The 23,810-nt window shown below is 38.4% G+C and overlaps 1 long non-coding RNA gene across 1 annotated transcript in view; it reads right to left on the bottom strand.

Annotated features, from left to right (window-relative positions):
• Positions 1-8,914: 8,914 nt before the first annotated feature.
• LOC116230392 (uncharacterized) overlaps positions 8,915-23,810 on the bottom strand; it is a 147,058-nt gene continuing 132,162 nt past the window's right edge. The window contains exon 7 of the long non-coding RNA XR_016469160.1: positions 8,915-8,998. This is a non-coding gene — a long non-coding RNA (uncharacterized LOC116230392). The remainder of the gene's footprint in view (positions 8,999-23,810) is intronic.

Here is a 23,810-nt window from a genome sequence, read left to right as displayed (position 1 = left end):
AGTGGAGAAAGAAAGGGAATAGGGCAAAAGATTCTATTACACTATTGAAATGAAAATTCCCTCCCTCATTAACAACACACATTTTGTGCATTTCACTGCAGTGTTGATCTCATTGATGGCAAGGATGCTGAATGATGAGGAGGCATCATCACTTAAGCCCAGCCTCCAGCATCTAGCTCCAAATTTCAGATATGAGGAGCACCAACATTCAGGCAACATTTGACGACACACATGCAGCTGTAGGGACTGCAGTGTCACGCACGGATGCTAACAAAGGCAAAGAGGGGAACTTACTCTACCACAGGAAAAAGAAGATTCTGGAATAATTAAAAGGAAAAGCAAGAATCCTATAGAGAATCAGCATCTAAACATTCCATAAACATTTGAAATAAACATTAGAGAAGCTTATAGAAGGCAATTCACAGATATCTCCTGATAACATTACTGCTGTATAACCCAAATGGCATTTGTTTTTGATGATGCAAAGCTGTGCAGCAGCAGAGTCAGTAAAGAAAACATCGTGCTGGAATGATGTTTTCCATCACTATCCTCAAGAAGAGAAACTTACATTGCAGTGAACATCAAGGCAAGTTTTCAGCGTATAGGGAAGCAGGCCCATGTCAAGAACTGTAAGGCATTTCTCTAATAAAATATGGAAGATTTAAATGATGCTTCCCTTTTCCTACACATGCACATTTACCTGAAAATAGTGAAACATTTAGGTTTATTATCTTTCTAAGGCTGTTTTAGTGCTAATTCTATATATTAAAAAAAAAAAAAAAAATCAAGCAACTGCATTCTAAAGTATTTTGCAATTCACTCCCTTTAACATACCAAGAGAACAATAACAGTAGCCCTTGGAGAACTGTGCTGTATAGATCAAGTCTTGCAGTAATGTGGCTCTGTCACCTCCCCAGGTCACCACCTTTCTTCCAGTGAGAGGCACACTGATCCGGCACAGCTCTGCTCATCTTGCCACCGCTCTCCCCTGGCTCTCCCTGAGGCAAACCCCAGGACTCTGTGCTTTGTCCGATACTCGTACTCCACAGAAGCGGTTAAGCATTTTCATGAGGAGAGGACAGAGAGGTGAGAGAATACATCAGTCACAACTAGAAACACTGCAGTCCCAGCTGCACTGCTGATGAAGAAAGGAATATTGTTTATGTGAATTCTGCATACTTTTATTTTCACACTTTAATTTTCTGGATATGTAAGAGAGTTTGGACATATCTGACCATCCCATTCACTGAATTTACTCATTGCTCCAGTGACCCACTTTCCCAGTGTTTAACAAACTGATAAATGAAAAACTAATTTCTCTAAAACAGTCTAACATACAGAGAAAAAGCATACACAGTGTATTTTTGTCATTTAGAAAAATATACTTCACTCTTCGCACATAAGCACCTCATCTTTACATTTAAACATTTAACAAAACTTGCAAGAAATTCATTTTGTTTTCTCTCGAGTCCAAGGCACATAGTAGCCCTGTATTTCTTAGCAGCCAGCTGGAGGAGTCAGACAAAGCAGCCATCACCTGAGCACAAAGGCAGCAGCAGAGATTTTGAGGGCAACATTTCAGTCAAAGTGAGAGCAGGGAGAAAAACAGAAGAGAGCTCTTCCCAGAAGGCACAGAGTGCTGTGAGGAGCTGGATGCTGCCACCAAAATGACATCTGCAAAATTCCTCTCCTTCTTCTGTGACTGTGCAATTGTTCTGCCAAAGGAAATCCTGTAAAGCAGTGACTGAAGGGAGAGAATTTGCTACTTAAGCCCTGTTAGGCCGTTCAAATGTTAACGTTATCAATCAGAGAAGACCAAAAACATCGCTCTGCACATGAGACAACTTAATTTTTCCAAGGTACAGCAATCAGGTCTGCAAGCACTAATCTGCGATGACAATGGTACTTGTTCTTCCATGCCACTGCATTCATTTTCTTTTTGACTCTTGGTGTTTTGTGAAATGGTTTGAAACCTCAGACTAACACCTGACCACGCCATGCAATACTTCTATTTTTTAATCATTTTCAAAACATGTTCTGGAAAGAAAAGGAAATATTTAACGCTTCATTTGTTGCATGTGTTTCTCTATGCTGTTGCTCGTCTGTGTTATTTTGAACACTATCTATTTAAAGAAGTTGTATGATATGTGGAAGACAGCAGGTAGAGTGATTGACTGAAACAGTCAGATTTTGAACTGCCATATAGCTGTGGAAAGGATAAAAATATTTCCTTACCTCAATTCATGGCATAAGAAAAAAATTCTCCCAGATCTTCCATACTGAATCATTTTTATACTTAAAGGTTTCAAAGTGAAAAGAAGGTATAAAGAGTAGTATTTAAAAACAAAACACATTTTCACAGCTTTTTTTTTTTTTTTTTTTTTTAGTAGAATGTTGAAGGAGAAAAAGCCTGCGTGCTCTCAGTTAGGTTTACTAAATCAGTCATGAAGGCAGCTGATCTAAAATGCATCAGCTGTCACCTGCTCAGTCTCAGTTTGACAGTTCAATACCTCCTCATCTTCTGAGAGTGGCAGTGTTGAGACCTGAGTAAACTGCGTCTGTATGCAAACTGTCACAGAGCTCTTGGCATATCATTAGGCCTGACCTCCACGGCTGCGGTGACAACAGGGAACATTACAGCCAATTGTCATTGGAGTTAAACTTAATGTATGGATGTCCAAAATTCAGCAGTGGGTGAGGTAAGCCCCCCAGACAGCAGACAGCTGATGAACTACATAATTACAGTAAGACAATCTTACTCTTTTGGAGAATGCAAGTTTGCATCACCAATTCAAATCACATCTCCCTCCAGATCTATAGGTGCATTTTTCCTCTCAGCTTTTATCTGGTCTAAGCATGACATAAATATCAGTACATCCTAGCTATCAGCCTCAGGTAGGAAAATGAAGCATTATTCAAGGCCACGAAAGGACAATCTAAGACACATTTCCAGGCAGTGGCAGTCAGGGTCACACACACACAGCAGTTATAGAATCTGTACCTAATCATTTTGGTGGCCACAAGCCTGCAACATCTCCCTGTATCCTCTCTCCTAACTTGCCTTCATAAGCATCTTCAGAGCTCTTTAATACATAGAAAAATGGGTCCTGAATAAACAGAAAATGAGCTTGAAGAGATAAAAATTCATATTCAGATCTTTTCTGAATTTTCATGCTAATTACCCACAACAATAATATTTGTAAGCACTAGTGAAGCTTGACAGGAATAGAGGTAGATCCATACAAATACTTTATTGTAAGAGTGACAGAGCACTGGAACAAGCTGCCTAAAAGGTTGTGGAGTCTCCTTCCCTAGAGATATTCAACATCAATCTGAACACCTAACTGTGCAACCTGTAGTGAATCTGCTTTATCAGAGAGATTGGACTCTATGATCTCTAGAGGTCCCTTCCAGTCCCTATAGACTGTGATTCTGTGACTAGTTTGGGTTCGCTGAATATTTGAATGTCATGCCGGTATTCAATCCCCTTGCCAAACATCATTACTACCTCACAGATTACTTTAAATAAATGAATAAAACAAGTAAACAAAGAGCTTGTAGCTCCACTAATACTAGGCTCCACAGTTTTTACTTTTGTAGTATGAACTACAGTTCTTTTTGGCTTAGACATTCTGCAGTGAACAGAACAGGATCAAAAACAGCCCATACTCATTAGGATGTCCCCATATAATTCATCCACAGTCCCACCTCGTACTGCCATCATGAATTACGAGATCATTCCTATCTAAAAAATATTTCATGCTGTCTCAGTTATATTTCTCTATAGTAGAGAATGGTCCATTCTTCACTTCTCCAATGGTCAGTCAACAACAGAAATAGACACAAAGTCCAGCAGTTGAGCAGATATTTAAGATTTTCTACATCTCCAATTCCCTTATGAGTTCAGTAATTCTCTATTGATGTCAACACTGGAAACAGCCCTGGAACACACTTGCATAGCTTGTCGAGTATTAAAACATAGCATTTCCAGTAGAAGGTATTTCTTCAAGACCTTTCCAAAGTTAATACCAATTTACAAGAAAACTTTTCTCACCCATCCTACTCCATTTCAAGTCTGTACCATTCCTAAGAGGTTGTTTTTAAACTGAATTTTTAACCACATTTTCTTAAGTTTGATACTTTGTAATTGACACAATATCACATAAGAGGCTATCCAACTTGAGCAGCAAACAAAGGCAGATATTCACAACAGTAAAAATATGTTAAAAAAAATTAGTATTTACATGCGTAAGTCTCAAAAGAGTTGGGTTAGGATGAGGCAGGACATTTCTTTTAACTTTGAGTTGCAATGAAGTAACTTTAGCTCCATTTGTAATGAAGTAGATTGTGCAAATATAAACTGATGAGATGCACCTATTAATAACTGTCCATATTTGTAATTTTTTTTTATTCTGTACCTTAGAGAACTAACTAACATGGTGAGTGCTCCTGGAGCAACAGTATCTGTTTCTGGGTGAGTTACAACCCTTGGGCAGTTAACTGTTTCCAGCTTACATAACAAGAAACTGATGCATCTTCTCTCTTTTTTTTTTTTTTTTTCCTCCAAACAACAAATCTGTTCTCTGACAGTGGCGGCTGACTGACTGACAAGGCAATAGATTGATTATAGAGAGTATTAAACCTACCCACAATAATGACCATAAAGAGACCAATTTGCCAGGCTTATCAGCTTATAACTTTTCCATGTCTCTGTTTAAAGCATGTCTTGATGTTTGGGAGGAGGTGAAGAGAAACAGAAATCTTATTTATTCTTTTCTGAGAAACAGAAATCTTATTTAACAACAGCATGAGAACTCTTGGACACACTTTATATGCCACGAACAGTCCTTAAAAGATTAATTATTTATTAATTGTTGGATTTCTAAGAAGCAAAGCAATGGATTAACTGGTTGTTTAATGGCATAGTAGGTCTAAGTGTTCTTACACCCCTTACTGGCACTGTTGAACACTATTTACCAAACTCAGTATTCCTGCGTATCTGCAATGGATGTATCTGTTAATCATTTATAATCCTTTCATCAAGCATTTATAAGGGCCATGTTAATGTGAAGCTGAGTGTACAAAGCCTCCGCACAGGAGTCCCCAGTACCTCAGTCCTGGCAAGTGCCCCTGGGTCCAGCCAAGGCACAACCCAATCCCATGGATTAAATCTTAAAGCAGAAAACTCATCTGCAGCTGGATACTGATCTATTATGTAATTAATACTAGGAAAAAGGAAAAGACATGTCACAGGAATCCAGGGGATAAGTGGACACACCAAGGAACTGAACTGCAACAAATTAGAATCTAACGCTTCCTGGACTGAAACAAGCTGCTGGCAGAATAAACAGCGAGCCTGGCACCCGATCATATATGATGCAAAAAATGTTCTTTCCTTTGGAGAATTATACTGTATTTTCTGTTTCCTTTTAGAAAACACGTAAAAGAAAGAGTTCACCATTTTCTGCTGTTATTTATACATCTTTATCCTGGTTTCCCTTATACATCTCTCTAAATAACTCTGCTATTTTTCCCTCCGTTTCTCAGACCTTCTGGATAAAATTCTCAGATTAAAACCTTCCAACTTTTTGTTTCCCTTCCCTATTTCAGCTTGTCTCTTCAGAAACGTGGTGCTTAGTAATGAATAAATATTTAAGCTGAATGCGTACCACTGATTTACTCATATCATACAAATAAATGCAGTCTTTTGGACCCTCTTTGACTTAAGCTGGGCACTGTGCATAGCCTTTAATAATAATGTACAACATGTTGGTTTTTGTTTGTACAGAATTTAAAATAATCACAAGTTTCACTAAAAAGTTCTTATTTTCCCCCACAATGTTCACTACATTTTATCTGCTCTTCTGGTTACTGGTTTTTGGTATTTATTCAGTCACCTTCAAATGAACAAGTAATTGTGATATTAGGATTTCTATTCTCCTTTCCCCTATGTAAAGATGAAAACAGCAGCTCTAAAGCACAACAACTTCTTTTGCATTCTACAGTGGATACAACAGTAGCAAATCTAACCTCTGTACAGAGAGAGAATATCCTATAATTGTCATTGTTAGAATGAAGAGAAAAATTCACAGCCATTGACTTAAATCAGAACTAAAATATACCCCTCCTCTTCAGCACGATGTTTTGAGTAATTTGAAATGCACCAGTGCCTGCATAGATATTCACCATGTCTGAGCAGTTTAGGTCACTGAAGTAATAATGGTTTAACTATGTCTCCACTTCATTGTCAGACAGAAGGGTCTTTGGAAAGCATCACACAAGCTACACAATGAAAAGATATTTGCAGGCTAATGAAATAAAGTTAAATGCAATAACTTAAAGGTGTGGAATGGGGAATTATTGTTCTTATGTTTTATCTGATTAGGATTACTACTCAAAGCACTGTAAAAATATGACAGTTATATCATCACCATGGAGCTCAGACACACAAATCCAAAAAGTGTTCAGCTAAGCTCCTGACACATGCTGGTTTCTCTTGCAAAGTCTGCATAATGTTTTCAGTGTTTTAAGATCTTCACTGGAAACAATCCCGTACTAAGCAAAAGAAGAGTATAGACAGAGTTTTCAAGTCTGCATTTACAGAGCAATGGATGCAGTTTTCTTTGTTATTCCCAAGTCAGAATGCTACATCTCCCAGTCCTTCCCACCATCTCCTTCTGAGCAGTGGAGTGGCTATGGGTTGGCTCACATGCCACCTCAGACCCTTAGAGCCCAGCTGCATTTTTGCTGGGCCACAACAATACATCCCAACTTTTCATCTTCTCCATATTTCAAAACAGATTATTAAAGCAACAGAATTCTTCTCATACAGCTTTCACCTCCTTTTTCATGTCAATATCTTATTTCATTTTTGGCTTTTCCGGCATTCATTTGTAGCCAGCCAGTCTCTATTTCCATTTTGCAGACCCTCACCTTAGTGTATCTATCCTGTTTCATTTCTCATTGAAGTTTTAAGACTAGTCAATAAATTTTACCATGCACGTTTATGTACTTAAGACAGCTAAAAGTATACATATTGAAAAGTATGCTTGGGATAGATAGCTTTCAGTTCTGTAAGAGTATTCGATATTGGAAAACATTTTAGGTTAGGCAGAAATAAGCCTTAAGAAAAAAAAAGAGAGAGTAAGCTATGCAATAACAAAATCAAATGCAGCTTTCATTGAGAACTCTACAGGGAAACTTTTGACCTCACTGTGAATAACACAGCATGCCCTCTGCTGAATGCAAGCATTTATATTGTTATTACTGCCAATAACAAAATTTAACCCTAGAACAGTTAACAAATGGATCTGTTTCATTGTAATTATGTGCTGTCATTTTCTGTTTTCTTTTAAATCTTTCATAACAGAAGTAGCAGGGAGTCTATCTGCAGTTTTCCTTCACAGATTTTCTCAATGAATCTAGATTTCAGCCTTTACAACAACAAACAAACAAAACCAACAATTGTTTTGAATACCAATTGCTTTGGTATTCAAACTATTCTTAAACAGTTGCAAATGATTAATGATTTCCAGACATACCCCGTTGTAAAATTTTGATCTTCATTGGATTTTGAAAGCGCTGTATTAAATAATCAATACTAAATATCAAATGGTGCTCACAGCTCCAGCCAAGACCCTACCAGTAATGACTCGAGAGTAATTGCTTGCCCATTTCTTATTAACTGCAGTTCCCCGTATACAAAGCAGATGACCAGCCATTTTCACAAGAGCATAACAGCATCACTGCTTAATATGGTTACAGGAAAACCCAAAAGGACTCATTGCCCATCTGTGCAGTCCCAGACCACAAGAAACAGCATCACAGCAAAACTTCAAGTAACTGGTACAGTAACAGAAGTGTTTAATGATAACATTAACTGGAAAAATCATAACATGGGGTGAGTTGCATCTCTTTATCAATCTTCTCCCAGATTTAATGTAATAAATGAAAACTGTGCCTCCAACACCATACTGGTGATTATTACAGTGTTACAAAACAATGAGAAAAACTTAATTTCAAGGAAGATTTATGGTGAGTGAAACACAATCAGATTTAAATAAGCTGAGAGTAACCAAATAACAGGTGTTTGTTAAAAGTTTTTTTTTTTTTTTCTTTTTTTTTTCCAGCAAGACCTGATCAAAATACAAGTTTAAAACATCAGTACTGAAGTATTTCAATATAATTGCCAGCACAGGAAGGAATAAACACTAGTTAATAAAATGTGAATCAAATACATTAGCTAGATAAGAAGACCATAGTTCTAACTGTGCAACTGTCAGTATAGGTTACTTCTCCACAGTATGACCTTCAATACTGTCCAACCTAATTCTGCATGCCTGCAATGTCTTAAATGCTCTGCAATTTAAAAGCAATAAGCTTAAAATAACCTGCAAGTTAAGAATACAAGGCTGGAAGAAAAAAAAAAATATCACAGAAAAGCAATCTGAAGGCTAACGTTAAATCAGGCAGGGTCACTATCCCTTAAGGAGAAGAAAACTGCAACAACAGAAGTATTCTTTTTTCTTTGCCTGAGAACATTTTTCTTTCCTTTCCCGCTTTGATACTTAACTAAAATGAACCATTTTATATAATACCAGCAGGATCATGAAAGGGTGCCAAATATATAGAAAAGCCTGAAAAAGAAATCTGCGCTCTTCCAGTGCTGAGGGCACCCGCCCCATCAGCACAGCTCAGCATCTCTGTTTAGCTCATGTCTGTACAAAGGTTGGTCATCCTTCCACTCTCTGTGCATTCTCTCCAGGTTCCAGCAAGAACACAAGCAAGGTGATGTGAATGCCAGTAGTCTTTTTAATTAATTTTCTTTAATTCCTTCTAAGAGAATTATACTGACCCACAGGCGAGTAATGTGACAGAGCCAGGGAGAGGCCCATGCACACAAGATGAGCACTGCACCACTATGGGATTACATCCAGGTCTCAGCCATCACAGCAACTCCTGAGCAGATGGACACTGTTCGCAGCACAATGTAATGCCACTATGGAGCAAGATGCACCAGAATTAACAGATCGTTCATTTAAACCAGACCTCACTAACTACAGAATTAAAGTCACAGTGCTCACACATATAGCACAGAACATTTTTAAAGAGGCCCAAGATTTACTGTTTGCTATAGAGACCCATCTTTGTAAAAATTAGCTATCTTCCTTAGCATTTGTTTCTCATAAAAGTGGAGGCAAAGGAAAAGCAGAAGACAGGGACATTCTACATAGTAAATAGCCCCTTTCAGAAGCTAGAGAATATGCTTTTTGTTGTTGTTGTTGTTGTAAGACTGCACATGTTTGAAGGCAGAAAGGCCACAGATGATTTCTCACAGCTCCTACCTCTGCTCAGTGCAGGAAAAATAAAGGCGACAGTGAATGAACTAAGGCCCTAAAGTGAGAGCCATTCATCCTTATTTAAACTATGACAAGCATACAGATTGTAAGACTGGCAAAATAAGCTTTAGGAAACATAACTAAATAAATCAAATCTTAACCACGGCACTGGTTGCCCAAGTGCACCGACCCATGCACTGCACATTCATCTGTGTTAGAATTCATCTCCAGCCTCTCTTTAATTTAATAGTTTTTCACTTATTTGTCATAACTGAACAATATTTCACTTGTGATCCGGAATCTCTTAGGGACTAAGCAATATCAAAGGTCTCTTTACACAGATAGCATAACCAACACTGTATCACCTCCACAATCAGTTAACCTGTGTAGTTTACCTGTCCTTCCTTAGAGGCCTTAAGTTAATTGCAAACAGCCTTAAGTAGGAAATCTGTTTGGGCTGAGCAATAAGGAACAAGGCTTGAGCCCCAGTTTTTCTTGTAATACATTCTGCTAATTCTACATAGCACGAGATACAACACAGAAAAGAAGAGTGGTAGAAGCATGACTGCGAAGTGGAGAGCTATGTCATTTGTGTTTCTTTTGCACTATTCAGATGCAAACCTGTACCAGGCACGCAGTGCAGTGGAGGAACAGAAAAAGCTGTTGGGCTGTAAGATGTCCAGAATGGCTTCAGCAAGCACACTTACATGGCTCTAAGTAGAACAGCACAAATTTAAGCTAATTTCCCCATTGTCCTCTGCTGCACTGACATCCAAGTACTGGCCTGTCTCTTGCTCTGAGCTTTGAAAATTCATTGCTATTTATGTAATAATATAGGACTTGTTTTTTAACTGCACACACATCTTCCCTGACTGCAGCAAGGTTGAAGATGTACAAGAGATGCTCTGTCAAAAACACCGTCATTAAAAAAAAATAAAAATCAAATTTTTAAAAACTGAATTATCTGCATTTACTTAATAGACTGTCCGAGAGCTTTGAAGGGCAACAATCCATGAACTGAAACTTAATGTATTATATGATAATGAACCCAAAGATGCAATAACAGACTATTGAGCAGATAATTATACATTCATAATGAGCAGTAATGGGGATTATGGTCCATATTATGGCCAATTATGTCTATTCTGAAATTTATATAACAGATTTTTAACAAAGCAATAATCGAGAGCACAAGAGGTCCCATGTCACATTTGACACCCACAGGGGAGCAAGACAACACAGGAAATGAACATTACACTATCACTACCCTTACAGCAGAGTTTCTTTCTTCAGCACCCACAAAAGGCTTTTGTGAGTTTATGAATGGGAGCAGTTATGAGCAACATGCAGCAGTACTTGAGAGACCATTTTACTCCCAAGTCTTCCCAGGAGTAATGAAATGATGACACATCACACAATGTGCCTCACTCAAATGTGACATAACTTTGAGAAAATATCTTGGGAAAGCAGATGCTGCGTCCTCAAGACTTCCTCACTTGGAAACATCCCAAGTAAATTGGCAGTCTGTTTCAGGAGGTCACAGCATTTAATAAAGTGAACCCTGTCTTTCCCTCCTTAATATAGTTAGTAATAAAGCAAGGCAACGTTTCAAACACATGACATATTACTCCACTCTTGTTGGAGAATTGACCTCAGTATTTAACTTTGATGATTCATTTAAGTCCCACTCTATTTCACTCTGAAAAGGTAAAAGTTAGACAAGTAAAAGAAAATCTAGACATTTCCCATAAATATTACCTGTCATTTCTTGAAATTGTCTAGCTTTATTTATCTGTTTTTTTTTTGTTTGTTTGTTTGTTTTCTCCCTATAAATTCCAGACAACAATAGGAAATACACAGAAAAGAGAACATACAACAAACCAGGCTTTTTTACAGCACTGAAAACCAGCTGCAGGAATAACCGGGTAGAGGAAAATCTCATTTATGGAAAACAACCATATGAAACAAAGTTACTTGATAGGATAAACTCTAACAAGTAGCTGATATAAGACAGTTGCTGCACGTTTTACTTGCACAATATATCCACTGGTGAAAGGGTAAAGGCAGCCTCATTTTTATAAATGAATTATTTTGCATTTCTGTTTGTGAAGGGAGGATCAACAGCAGTTTTCTACCATCTTAGAGTTAATCACATTGCTATATAAATCCTCTATATTTTAAGAGCTCTGTAACTGTGATTTCAGAAAAGTTAAATAACGTATGAAATTGAAAAATGTCATTCTTTTAATATCTTTCTCCTTGTGAAAAAATTGCAATTACAGCTATAAAAAATGATTGTAGCCTTCCTTTAAAGCATTATAGAAATTGTCACTGTTTAGTTAACCAATTCAGATTCAGCCAACGTGACCTACCTTACCCTGAGGGAAAGACCTATTGTAGCAGTAAGCAATACATCTCTACACACTTGTAATTCAAAGGCACTGAGGCAAAAACTGTCAAAACATTACTAAAGTCGACAAGGATGTATGGTTCATTAGTCTAGGAACTGATGTGTTATGGACCTGTTTGTGATCAGCCTGGTAATTTAAATCAAGTAGCAAGTTAATGTGAAACTACTACAACTCTATTATTAAATTTCAGATAACGTCTTCATTTAAAGGCAGCTGTAATCGTAGACATTGATCACATGGCTGTAACAAGCCTCCTATCACGTCAACTTAATCAATAATCAATTTATAAAATATCATTACTTCATCCAAAAATCTCTAGCTGTTTCCTTTGTATTGACAATGAAGACCAAACAGCAGTGCAACTTCAGCAACCCAGTCTTTGTTTGTTAGCACAGAATCAGACTCAGCATTGCAGCTACAGAGCATGTATAAGTGCTGAAAAACAGAACTGAAGCCCAGCTCACTGCCCTGAGCCCCCCAAGGCCCCAGCAGTGCAGCTTCCAGGCCCCATAAAAATCCACCCCTTGCCAAGTCCCTTCAACCCTTTGGCTCTGCGTCCCTCAGCGATGTGGAAAACATGCATCCACTCCCCACACATTGCTGTGCAGCCCACTCCGCTATTGAAATGGAGCAAATACCTGTTTAGTGCAATTAGCTTTAAGAGAAGATGAGGCGTTACAGAGCTGGAGATGTCATGCACTTGTTCCAGCACAAAACTGCAGTTGTTGTAAGGTTACTTGCTTGATTATCACTCCATATTAAGTTTTTCTGCATATCAAGTAGCATGCTATTAACATTTTCCCCTGCATTTTAAAGTTAAATAATTTCCAAATCTGGTGCATGAAGTGTATACTCAAATGAAAAAACACTGCTTCCATTCTGCAACCTTAAGAAGCCAAAAATGAGGCGCTAATTACTGAACCCTTAAAAAAAAGTCAAATTTCCCTCCTATGATACACTGGAACTCATTTTATTAATCACAACTTTATGTCTTTTTACATCTATTTATTCATTTATGAAAAGTACTGCAAAAGATGGGAAGGAAGGTTATCCTGAAAACATTTATCATCTTCTTAAGCCAATCTATACAGAAGTACCACCTGCACTCACATTAGATTTAACTATTTTATATTTGTGTGATCTTCTCAAACTGTCATTAATTTAAGTATTTCTAAAACCAAGTAGATACAGAACAAAAATTTTGCTAGAATTACCATCGCATTTCTCTCCACAACCCAATACACTATCACAAAACTGGTTTCTGCAGTGGCAGGGCAGATAACCAGTGTGTGCTACTTCTACCAAAGGGCCACAGCTTTCTTTCCTTCTCTTCCAATATGCAGAGTTCCTTGGTGCATATTTGTGAATCAATTCTCACTCTGATAAAGTGGTCAAACAAGAACACTGAAATAACTCAACCAGACTCTACCACTGATGTAAGAACAGAGAGCAAAGCATTTGCCTGCAGAACCAATGTCCTCTTCCCAGCAGGATGGATGTTGCGTGTGGCTGCCAGCTTGCAGGGACACCATGCCATGTTATGGGAAAGGCAGGAACAGAAACACATTCCCGTGCTTCAGAACCAAGTAACTGACTGCATGGTACAGACTTGTCAAACTGCACCACCAATGGGCTACTGCTGTGCCAACACAAGATACCTGAAAATCTGTGAGCCTTATTACTCCATGTAATATCAAAATACCATTAAGTACTATAATTTTTAATTAAAATTCACAATTAAAAAACAAAACAAAAACAACACAAGACCAAAAACATCTGCCTACTTCATAAGAAAATGCACTCACACTGTAGCCATAACATGAAAAACTCTGGGACCAGTGGTGCTTTTTCAACCACAAGGAAATATTATTATGGAACTATAGGATATCCCAAGATGGAAAAGACCTACAAGGATCACTGAGTCCAACTCCTGGCTGCACCAGAAGACCACCAAAAGACCATTATTCAAAGCTCAAACATATTATGCCATCTGAAGGGTTGTCAGATTGGCCCCCAGAAACACCCTGGGAACAAATTAGTTATTATCTGGAACATCTAATTTTGCTGAGGTATGAGACCATCTCCTAAATGGCACTGTTTCACGGTACTATTGTACAAACTGCAAAAAAGGAGTTTCTCTGCAGACCATGATCAGAAAAAACTGATGCAGAAGAACTTCCAGAATGCTCTGGAGAAAGTGATAAAGTATCTGTTCTCTCCAAAGGATTTCCATCATTTACACATCTCTTTCTACCAAATGAACTAATTACACCCAAGCACCATTAGTGCAAGAACTTTGATGCTCTTTTGAGTGTCAGTTACTGTTGAAAACAGCGATGTGCATACACAGAGCAAGAGACTAACTAGGATTTGTTTTGAGAGATATTATCGTTTCAGAAAACAACCAAAAAAGCTTGTTGTCTTTAAAGATATTCTTTAGTGTATTCTCTCTACCCTCATCGCTCTTTGATGTCATTCCTCAGAAGAAGTGTACAAGTAAACACAAAAAATAATAATAAAAGCTCAGAGCACACATAATCTCTTTCCATAACACATTAACAAGTCTACAGTGATACAGGCTTGAGTAAAATGTGCATTTGTACTGAAGCAAAGCAGCAGAGGAGAGGTATTTAATGACACAGCCCCAGAAAAAAAGAAAAAAAGAAGAAAAAAAAAAGATATGTATTTATGAGAATTTCCATATCCTCTAATGGCTAGAATTTTATCACTTGGAAATTCATGAGAAAATCTCTTCTAACTTTTAGATACAAATTTTATATCAGATTTTTACCTGAGCTCAGAGTAAATATAAAACAATTTTCAAGGCAATACAACATAGGCTTCCTTCTCAAGACGAGATGATGACACATTGAAGTAAAGCTTGTCTCAACTTCCCAAGAAGATTTGTGTGATGTCTTGTGCACAAACATTTTTTTAAAAACAAGAGTCAATGACTCAGTTGTGGTAAATGACACATACGTGCTGAATTCTTCTTGATAGCTGGCTGGGAAGGAAAAACTTACACGGAAAAAAATCTTAATTTTCACTTGAGTACTGGTAGGTAAAGACTCAAGGAGTTAATATTATATTATTAAGCATGTCACATTGTGAGGTACCTTAATAATTAAACAACATCACTTTCTTGATGGAGAGAAGTCCTAGCTGCAATTTAAATGTAAGTACTCCAAACAGAAATATGCATGAGTAAACATTTGCTGCAATTAATTGAAGACCAGAAAACCACTAGCAAAGATTTTCTTTTAATATAGTTTTATTCTGCAGCTTAAATAAAATCTGCCGATTTTTTCATTGACTGATAGCAAAACAGAATATAGAAGTGAAATCTCAAGAACAAGCAATACATAACTTCAGTTTCAAATTACACGTTTCCACTCCTTTCACACCCAGATCTATTCCCCTTTTTCTCCCTCTCCCCTCTCACAGACCCCCTACATTTAAATGAAGATAGAGATGATCATTTTCACAAAATCACATTTTAACTTAGACAGGTCCTTTTTGCTCAGAACCCCTTCCAGACCCGGTAATTTAATTAGTTGTCTTATCTCTTTTAGCAAAACCACAGTACATTGAACACATACACCAATTTAAATTGCCTACCTACCTACTGTACATAATTGTAAAAAGGCTTACAAGAGTCTTACTTTTCCTCACCAGCAAGCAGACTTACTAGAAATAAATAGCACATCCAAATCAGTATAATAAACCAACCTGATGAAGTCATCAAAATTGTCATTCAAAAATGCAAAGGAAATGTTTAAAAAACCCTCAGTAATACCAGGATGAAAGGTTCAGGGAGAAGAAAAAAAGCAAACCGTTTGTGCCTCAGTACACCAGTTGGAAGTGACATTGAGAAAGACCTTACTTAAGACTCTCCTATGCCTAATTTATCTCAGATGCTATTTTCCTGCTTTCTAATCCTTGTTGCCTAGGGTGTTTTATAGCTTAAATAATCATGGAAGGACAAGGTTGTCTGTGGAAAACTGAACAATAACTTCTAACCTTCTGAGTGAATGCCGCAGCCACAAGCTATTTATAGCAAAGGGTCCTTGACAAGGCTCACTCACTCTACCTGTGCTTACGTAGGATCCAGTCACAGCAGCAGTAGATCGCACTCAACTCATCCACTTGCAGATGTCCTGCTCTTTCCAGTGCAGGAACCACCCATGGTGTAAGAAAGCACAAATTCAGACTTCAGAAAAAAATTAACATAAAAAATGGAGGAACATGCCAGTCGGAGTCTAAGCCCAGTTAAGGCAGAAGGAATCCAGTTTTCAATTTAGACCCTTGAAGTATCTGACAGATGTCCAGGTCCCCTTAGGAATGGAGGTTTATGCCTTTACCAGAGGATTGACTCGTTATTTCCACCTGATGGAGATTGCTAATACAGCACAGTAGCAGAAAGCAGTCACACAGTGAAATAGTATTTGAATTGGACAACGGGAGCTGTGCATTTCAAGTCTCTTTTTAAGGGCTTATTTAAAACTGGAGATTATTATTTGCAGCACTCTGAGACATACAGAAAAATGATGCTTACTCCAGGCTGTATTTTAACATAACCAGAGCTCCTCAGAGCCCTAGTACATAGCCAGCCAGTGGGGATACCGTGTTAAGTAAACACACAGAGAGCCACAGGTGTTCACACTACATTGTTGCTCACAGCTTTCACTTGTTTTGAGAGAGAAAAGGTCTGGGAACCACTGATTTCCCCAGAAGCCCCAGCAGCTTCACCTGCACACCCACTCTATGCAGCTAAGAACAGACACTTGGCTTAAAGCCTTGTTATAGGCAGAGGACAGCACATCACAGGTGTAAAGTCAAGAAAATTATGAAAATTACTACAGAATAATTGTAATCTTAATCATTTAATCAAAGAATTCAGACCACTTAAATGGTTACAGATAAAAGACAAAGTATGTCACTCTGCAAATATGTATTTGCATTAATCTGTATGTTATAGGCACTATTCCTACTGTCTGCCATTTTCCCTGGTGCCCAAAACATCAGAGGCCTTCAACATGGGGACACGAGACCCACCACAGAGCAACAGATGGTGACAGGTGGGACCCCACTGGGCACAAGAGGCACTGCTGCTCTGGGCAGCTCACGAGTGGCCAGTTCAAGAACACAGACTAAGTTGGGCAAAACCAGTGCTTGGGTGAGTGAAAAGAGCAGAAAACAAGTACCTTGTGTGCAAAATGCACCATAGACAATAAATCTGAAGCGCTAAAGAAAGCGCAGGGTTGAAAGAAATGTTAGAAAACAAAAATGACCATAAGTACACCCTAGAGAGATAACAGTTAGTACCACAGACCTCACAGCAAAGGAGCTGGGATGCAGGCATCATCCCCCCTGGCTCTGTGAGGTCGAAAGGCAGCAGCAGGTTGAACACCTATTACCATAATATTCGATTCATGAATACCTCATCCTGTGCCGAATTACTACTTGTCACTACTATCTCTGTAAGAACATGATTGTTGTGTATTATGGACATAAGAAAGATTAAAATCAGGCCACTAGAAGAACTACCATTACAACAAATCCAAGTACAAAAAGGAGGCTCAAAACGAGCCATGGAAAACTGACTCAAAGTGCACTGGGTTTGCACACCCCCTACTAGGTCTTTCGTCTCTTGCTGACTGCATGCAAGAATGAGAGCTCTGTAGCTCAGTAATCAATGTCTTAACTTTCCTATACAGTTTCCTTGGGTGTCCCTGTCTGTAGAATTCCATCCCAAATTCCCATGTGAATTCCCCCACACACTATTTTGGTGGCATTGGAAAACCTCCCTCAAACCATACAGTAGCTCCCACAATTAACCAACGAAGAGTAGTACTACATGACACTTGGGGCCAGGGCACCCCAAGGGAAGCTACATAGTTGATGGCAGTATCCTGATATCCCCTACCAGAGCATGGGGCAAATGTTGTGGGACTGAGAACAAGCACCTGACACTGCCCATTGGGCACAGAGTCAAGTGAGCAAACACACTTAACAAATTTTATAAACTTCAGGTGTTTCATAAATTACATAATAAATAATTCAAATTGACCTCCTCTCAGTGCCAGAAAAAAAAATAAAAAAAAAAAATTAAGACTAAAGACTTCTAGCACAACTGGCAAGGATGCAGAGAAACGGAGCCAGACAGTAGCTTACACTGAGCACAAAATAACTAGGTTTCTGCAGGGGCTGCAATCAACTTCTAATTCAAGAAGTAATGCAATACACCAAAGAACAAAGACAGCTTGAAAAACAAATGGAGTTACAACAAGTACACAAGACTTATTTTTTATTTAGTCAGGGCTTTCAGAAGGGGAAGAGAAGGGAGATTGAAGAGTTTAAGAATCCAATTTGGACGTAACCCTGTAGTCCAATAAATGCTGCCCTGCCACAGCTACAGGCGGGCTGCAGGTGGTGAATTACCCTGCTGCAGGCTGGGGCTGGTCAGGCCCTGCTTAGACAGATTGGTGGCAGCTCCATCTTAGCTTCACAGCTGTCATTACCCCCTTAATGACCAGACAGCTTTCCTGAGCTCTCTGAGATTTCCGCTTATGTAACACCCATGGTTAAAACACTTTGGATACATTTCTGTAAGTAACAGATGGTAGGTTGTAGCTGTACTATGTAGGATGAACAGCTGTGGCCAGAGGACAGGTAAGCACAAACAAAAACAGAAGCTCTGAAAATCTGAGCAGAAGATGATACCAAGACCCCAGATCCACAGAGAACTTGTCCGGAGTCAGCTCATTTGAGCCAGCGCTCAAATAAAGGAGAGCTCAGTCAGTGTGAGGAACAACAAATATCCAAGATGTGTAAAAGACTACAGGTATAAGTGCAGCACAGCACTGCAGGCCAGCAGAAAGGAAGAAAACATCATTTTCCTCTGAGCAGAAAATCCAAGATGCACGTAGTTTGCTGCAGCCATCAACAGCTCCAGTCCCCATTGGAACTCTGGCCAAAACCAGTCCCAAACTCCCAAGCTCCCACCATCAGGCTCGGAAAGCCCCAAGGTCAGACAGGGAAATGAGCTGCTGGACAACCATCTGCACCACAGCACAATGGGTGGGTGTTCCTCAGTGAGGACCCCAGCAGTGCAGAAAGAAAACACTAGCTCTGAAAAAACACATTCACACTCACAGGGGTCATCTTTCCATACAGCCTCTTCATAATAATTTTGATTTGCACAGAGTGCTCATTTTCTTCAAGGATATATTCACTACATAACCTACGTACTAAATATTTGCATAACAGTTAAAGCGGATCAACCTGTGTTCAGAGATGAGATTTTTCAATGTTAGACACTTCTTAACCACATATTGCTCCCAAATTATTCTTCAGACTAACTCTTAGAGAAAGTATACATATGAGACCTTCAATTTCTCTTTCCAAAGTTTCAGGCACACAAGCATGGTCAAAAATTTAATCATTTAAGTACACAGATGTACTTTCCTGAGCCACTTCTACAAACAATTTAGGTTTCAATTTACAAATAAAGGAAAAGAGTAAAAAGCACTTCATTACTCAGTGCTGAGTGTTTTAGAAAAAGATTTATACAGTGAGAAAAAAAAAAAGCCTAGACAGGTGAGTTCACTTGTAAAACATCTCTTGGGCAAGAGTAACTGCAAATGACAGTGTTTGAGGAGAAAAATGCTACACTGCCAACCATTGATTTTAATGTCTTAGTTCACTGAAATGAGATCATAGAGTTTTTGTTGCGATTGCAGTATTTCTGGAAACCAATAGAGTGCCTCCACTTAAATACACTTTACAGCCTTTCTCTTTCAGGATAGAGATAAAAACTATAAAGGAATTCATCTAACTAATTTAAGAAGTCATATGGGATGTTAGTTTTGTATGTAAATTGTAAACTGTTCCTCGTTTTCTACTGAGGAAATTGTTTCAATGCTTACAGTTATGCTGCAGTATTTGTAAAGGTAATGAGCTATTCAGCATCTATTCTGACTGAACAATTTGCAACTCGTTAGTGCTTTTAAATGTAATTGACACATTAATATCTCTTTTTCCTATCAACAGTATTAAATAAGAAAATTGCTGTTCCAGAATTGTAACCTTTTTATATATAATAGCAAGCTTCTCTTCTACTTTTGATTTAATTTTTCTTCCAATATATAAAAAATAATTGAGGTTTTTTTTCCCACTCTATTAATAATCTTCCATTCCTGTACATTTCATATGCTAGACAAGAAAAATTAATTTCACTGACTCCATTGTTTCTACTCAGGTTTCAGTACTGTCATGCTCAGTTTATCACTGGTAAAGATTAATTTTAAAAAATCTGAATCAGTTAAAAAGTAATAACACAATGTGAAACACTTCTGTTTATCTTCTTTATGGTTAAGTGTGTAACACTTTTTTTTTTTTTTTTTTGGTCATTTTGTTATTGTTGTTTTGAAGCTTTCCCATCATTGAGGCCCTGGAGCGTGTTCAAAGAAGGGCAACAAAGCTGGTGAGGGGTCTGGAGCACAGGCCTTATGAGGAGCAGCTGAGGGAGCTGGGATTGTTCAGTCTGGAGAAGAGGAGGCTCAGGGGAGACCTTATTGCTCTCTATAACTACCTGAAGGGAGGTTGTAGCGAGCTGGGGGTCGGCCTCTTCTCTCGTGTAACTGGTGATAGGACTAGAGGGAATGGTTTCAAGCTGCGCCAGGGAAGATTCAGGCTGGATATTAGGAAATACTACTTCTCTGAAAGGGTGGTCAGGCACTGGAATGGGCTGCCCAGGGAGGTGGTGGAGTCCCCTTCCCTGGAGGTGTTCAAGGAACGTTTGGATGTTGTGCTGAGGGATATGGTTTAGTGAGAACCATTGGTGATAGGTGGATGGTTGGACTGGATGATCTTATAGGTCTTTTCCAACCTTAGTGGTTCTGTGATTCTGTGAAAAAATCTCAAAAGATTTTTTAATACTCAACATCTTTATGGTACCCTATGATGCTGTCACATATAATGCCTGAGGTCAGTTTTCTATCACTTTTTTAATGCTTCAGTACCCAATAACAACAAACCAGTGAGCATAGGTCAGGTCCTCCCTCTGACTCAGGTATCTGCACCTTCCTGGACACAAGCATGACTTTCTCCTACTTCTTTGGACACATTTTCATGTGGCTGTTTCTGCTGTTGCTTCAATATCAAGCCCTATTCGTATTTTGTTACTGCAGAGAAATACATATAAGATTAGCTCATATTTTGTAGCACAGAAATAAAACAAATCCCAGCCTGTGCTTCTAGTAGAGAAATTAACCTAAGTTTTCCTCGACTCCACATTAAAATATATCTCAAAACACTTTTGGCCCTTATTGAGGACTTCAGAGCCAAGAACCTCAACATGAGAAAACAACATTGATACTTTTAGCTGTTTCCTGCCAATAACCAACACTAGCTAACCTGTCAGCCAGTCAGACAACAACTGAAAGTAAACTTTGGTATTATTTCAGAAACCATCCACCTTAAAAAATCTGAACTGCAGCTTAAAGCATTTATATGAAATATTTACAATGGGAACAGTTTCATAAAGAAATAAAAAACATCTACAGTTCTCCAAAATACAACTGGAAATTTGTTTTAAACTTAAAATGGTGATTATACACCATCAAGTTAAATAAAATAGTCAGGTCACTGTTTATAGGTCCCTAAAGCTCAAATATATGTCCTCTGCTGAGGAACCAGGGAAGGAATACAAATGGAGTCCTTGCACAAGGTGAAGAGTTTTCCATGTTTTCCATTACTCATAAGCCTTCATCTAGGAGGGTGGGGGTTGTTTGCTAGTTGAAGAATATCTGCAAAGACTTTTTCCCTTTCCTCACATTTTTACTGGGAGTATCCTAACAGTACAGGGAGCACTGCAACTGACTGGTTTTCTTCTCTGGCAGCAGAATCCCCCCAGATTCGTGAGGTCACCAAAGCAATACATGAGCTATGAGCATAAGCTGCTCTCCACCTGCTCAAGAAACAAAGGAGAGCTTTCCTAGCAGTGCAAGAGCAAAAGAAACTAAAAACAGGGAAAAAGGGATTTCACTGCTGAGGTTTTGGTTTGACCCAGAGTTAAATCTGAACACATATTTATTCCTTGTCAGTTTTCACTGTAACAAGGCTAAGCTTTCCCAGCAGGATGCACTGCAAGGAAATAGCTGCACTCATTAATCTATCATATAATATGGGACATGTGCCAGTGTAGCAGGACCTCACAGAAGGAAAGTACAAGGTTTCTAAAACTACCTTCTCTTCAAGAGAACAGCTCCGCTACCTCTCAGTCTTTTTGCAAGGCATTTGAGAGAGAAGCAAACCATTTCAGAGGAAGTTTAATCAGGTTGCTTCAAAGCACAGGGCCTCTTTCAAACTTCTTTAAACATTTAAACAGAGCTCAGCAATAATACAGCAAATTTTGAAATCTAAATTGGCGTACACACTTCATGGTTTGGGCCAGTACCACATATCAGATTACTGAAAACACTTGGAATGGATGACTGGATCTTCTTTTCAGTGAATATAATAATCTTCTTTTATTAACAAAACAGAACTAATTCCAAGCCACCTTGTCTGAATACAGGCATCTGAATTTGAATATGAGTGCTACAACTATTATTTTTTTTGTGTGAATACAGAGTCTTTTAAGAAGCAATAATGACTCAAAGAGATGCTTTTTCCTCCTGCAATTAATGACCTCTACAGAGGGAGAATAAGGAAAAGACAAAAGGCTTGTAATGAACTAGCATAAACTGACTTTTTTGCTGCAGTAAGCTTAAGATTCTTTCCTTTAATCTGAGTTCACATAGGACACCCTTTTGGGAAGAAAAAAAAAGGAACTCTATTTCATACAGACATCAGTCACATAATAAACTGTTGACAGTTGCAAATCCAGCACAGAGGACAGAAATGATTCAATGAAACCAAGTACTATAAGAACAATAAAAGTGATACTTAAGAGCCAGGGACTACTTTTTTGTATCTACTGTAAAACCTTTGCTTAGGGACACTCACATAAGGTCAAGTGTGCCACCTGTACACCTGATTGTTGTTAATAAGAAAGTTTTACCTGGCTGTGTAACAACCCAGGACAACTGGAACAACCTTGTAACCTAGGTAAGTGAATTCTCCCATTAATAAAACATAATTCCTTAACCTGGAAATGCTCATCTTCCATCCCTATATATCAGCAAATGCATCATGATGGAGTTGCTAGAGTAATTCCTCTAATAACAAGTCAAGCGTACCGACAGAGGAATACAGACACATCCTCGTCTCTGTAGAGAAAACACACAGAAAAGACTCTGGCAGTGCATTTCCCAAATCCTTTGTCCTAAACACGGGCTGTGCTCAACGTCTCGGCTCTATAAGCAATTCTGTAGCATACATCTTATTTCCCAAGTTTCTGGTGTATCCTTTCACAGCACCAGGAGGACAAGCTGGAACAGCTGACATGACCATGACCAAGTAAGCCCAATACGCAGCATGATCTCAAACATCTCCTGTGCTACAGATGTTGCGGTGTTATGTGATATTGAGTATCTCTGCTTTAAAATGCTTGAACCAGCCTAAGTGCCACTGCATTCCTTTGTGATGTTTTCATTCAGCAGGACAGGTGCTCTTGCTGCAGAACATCCCAAAAAAACCCATATAAAATATGTATTCACGAACATCTGGCTCACTTCAACTTAAATGCCTATTGAGTAGCTTCTTAAAGCATGAGCAAAAAGTTTTTCACTTACTTTGACCTTCTAAGGAAGCTTCTTGTGCTGTACAGCAGAAAATAGGCAAGGAACCTTAGCTACTAAAAATGTGGGCACTGGAACTTGAGTTCAGAAAAACAAAACAAAAAACTTACAAACTGTTTTTAAAATCATGGAACACCTAAAGGCAGTAGACTTTTCCACAGACAATTTTCAAAGCTTCTTTAGAAAGGAAATATCACCAATGTGTATAATGTATTTCCTTTTCTGTTGTATATATTTACGTATAAAGTTTGTGCTTTAATTTAAACTATGGAATAGATGCTTATAGAAAAACAGCACATTCACTTCAGCCCTACTTC

Source organism: Phasianus colchicus, chromosome 9, assembly GCF_987193195.1.
Source record: "Phasianus colchicus chromosome 9, bPhaCol1.hap1.1, whole genome shotgun sequence".
NCBI lineage: Eukaryota > Metazoa > Chordata > Aves > Galliformes > Phasianidae > Phasianus > Phasianus colchicus.
This window is presented reverse-complemented; position numbering and strand designations above follow the sequence as displayed.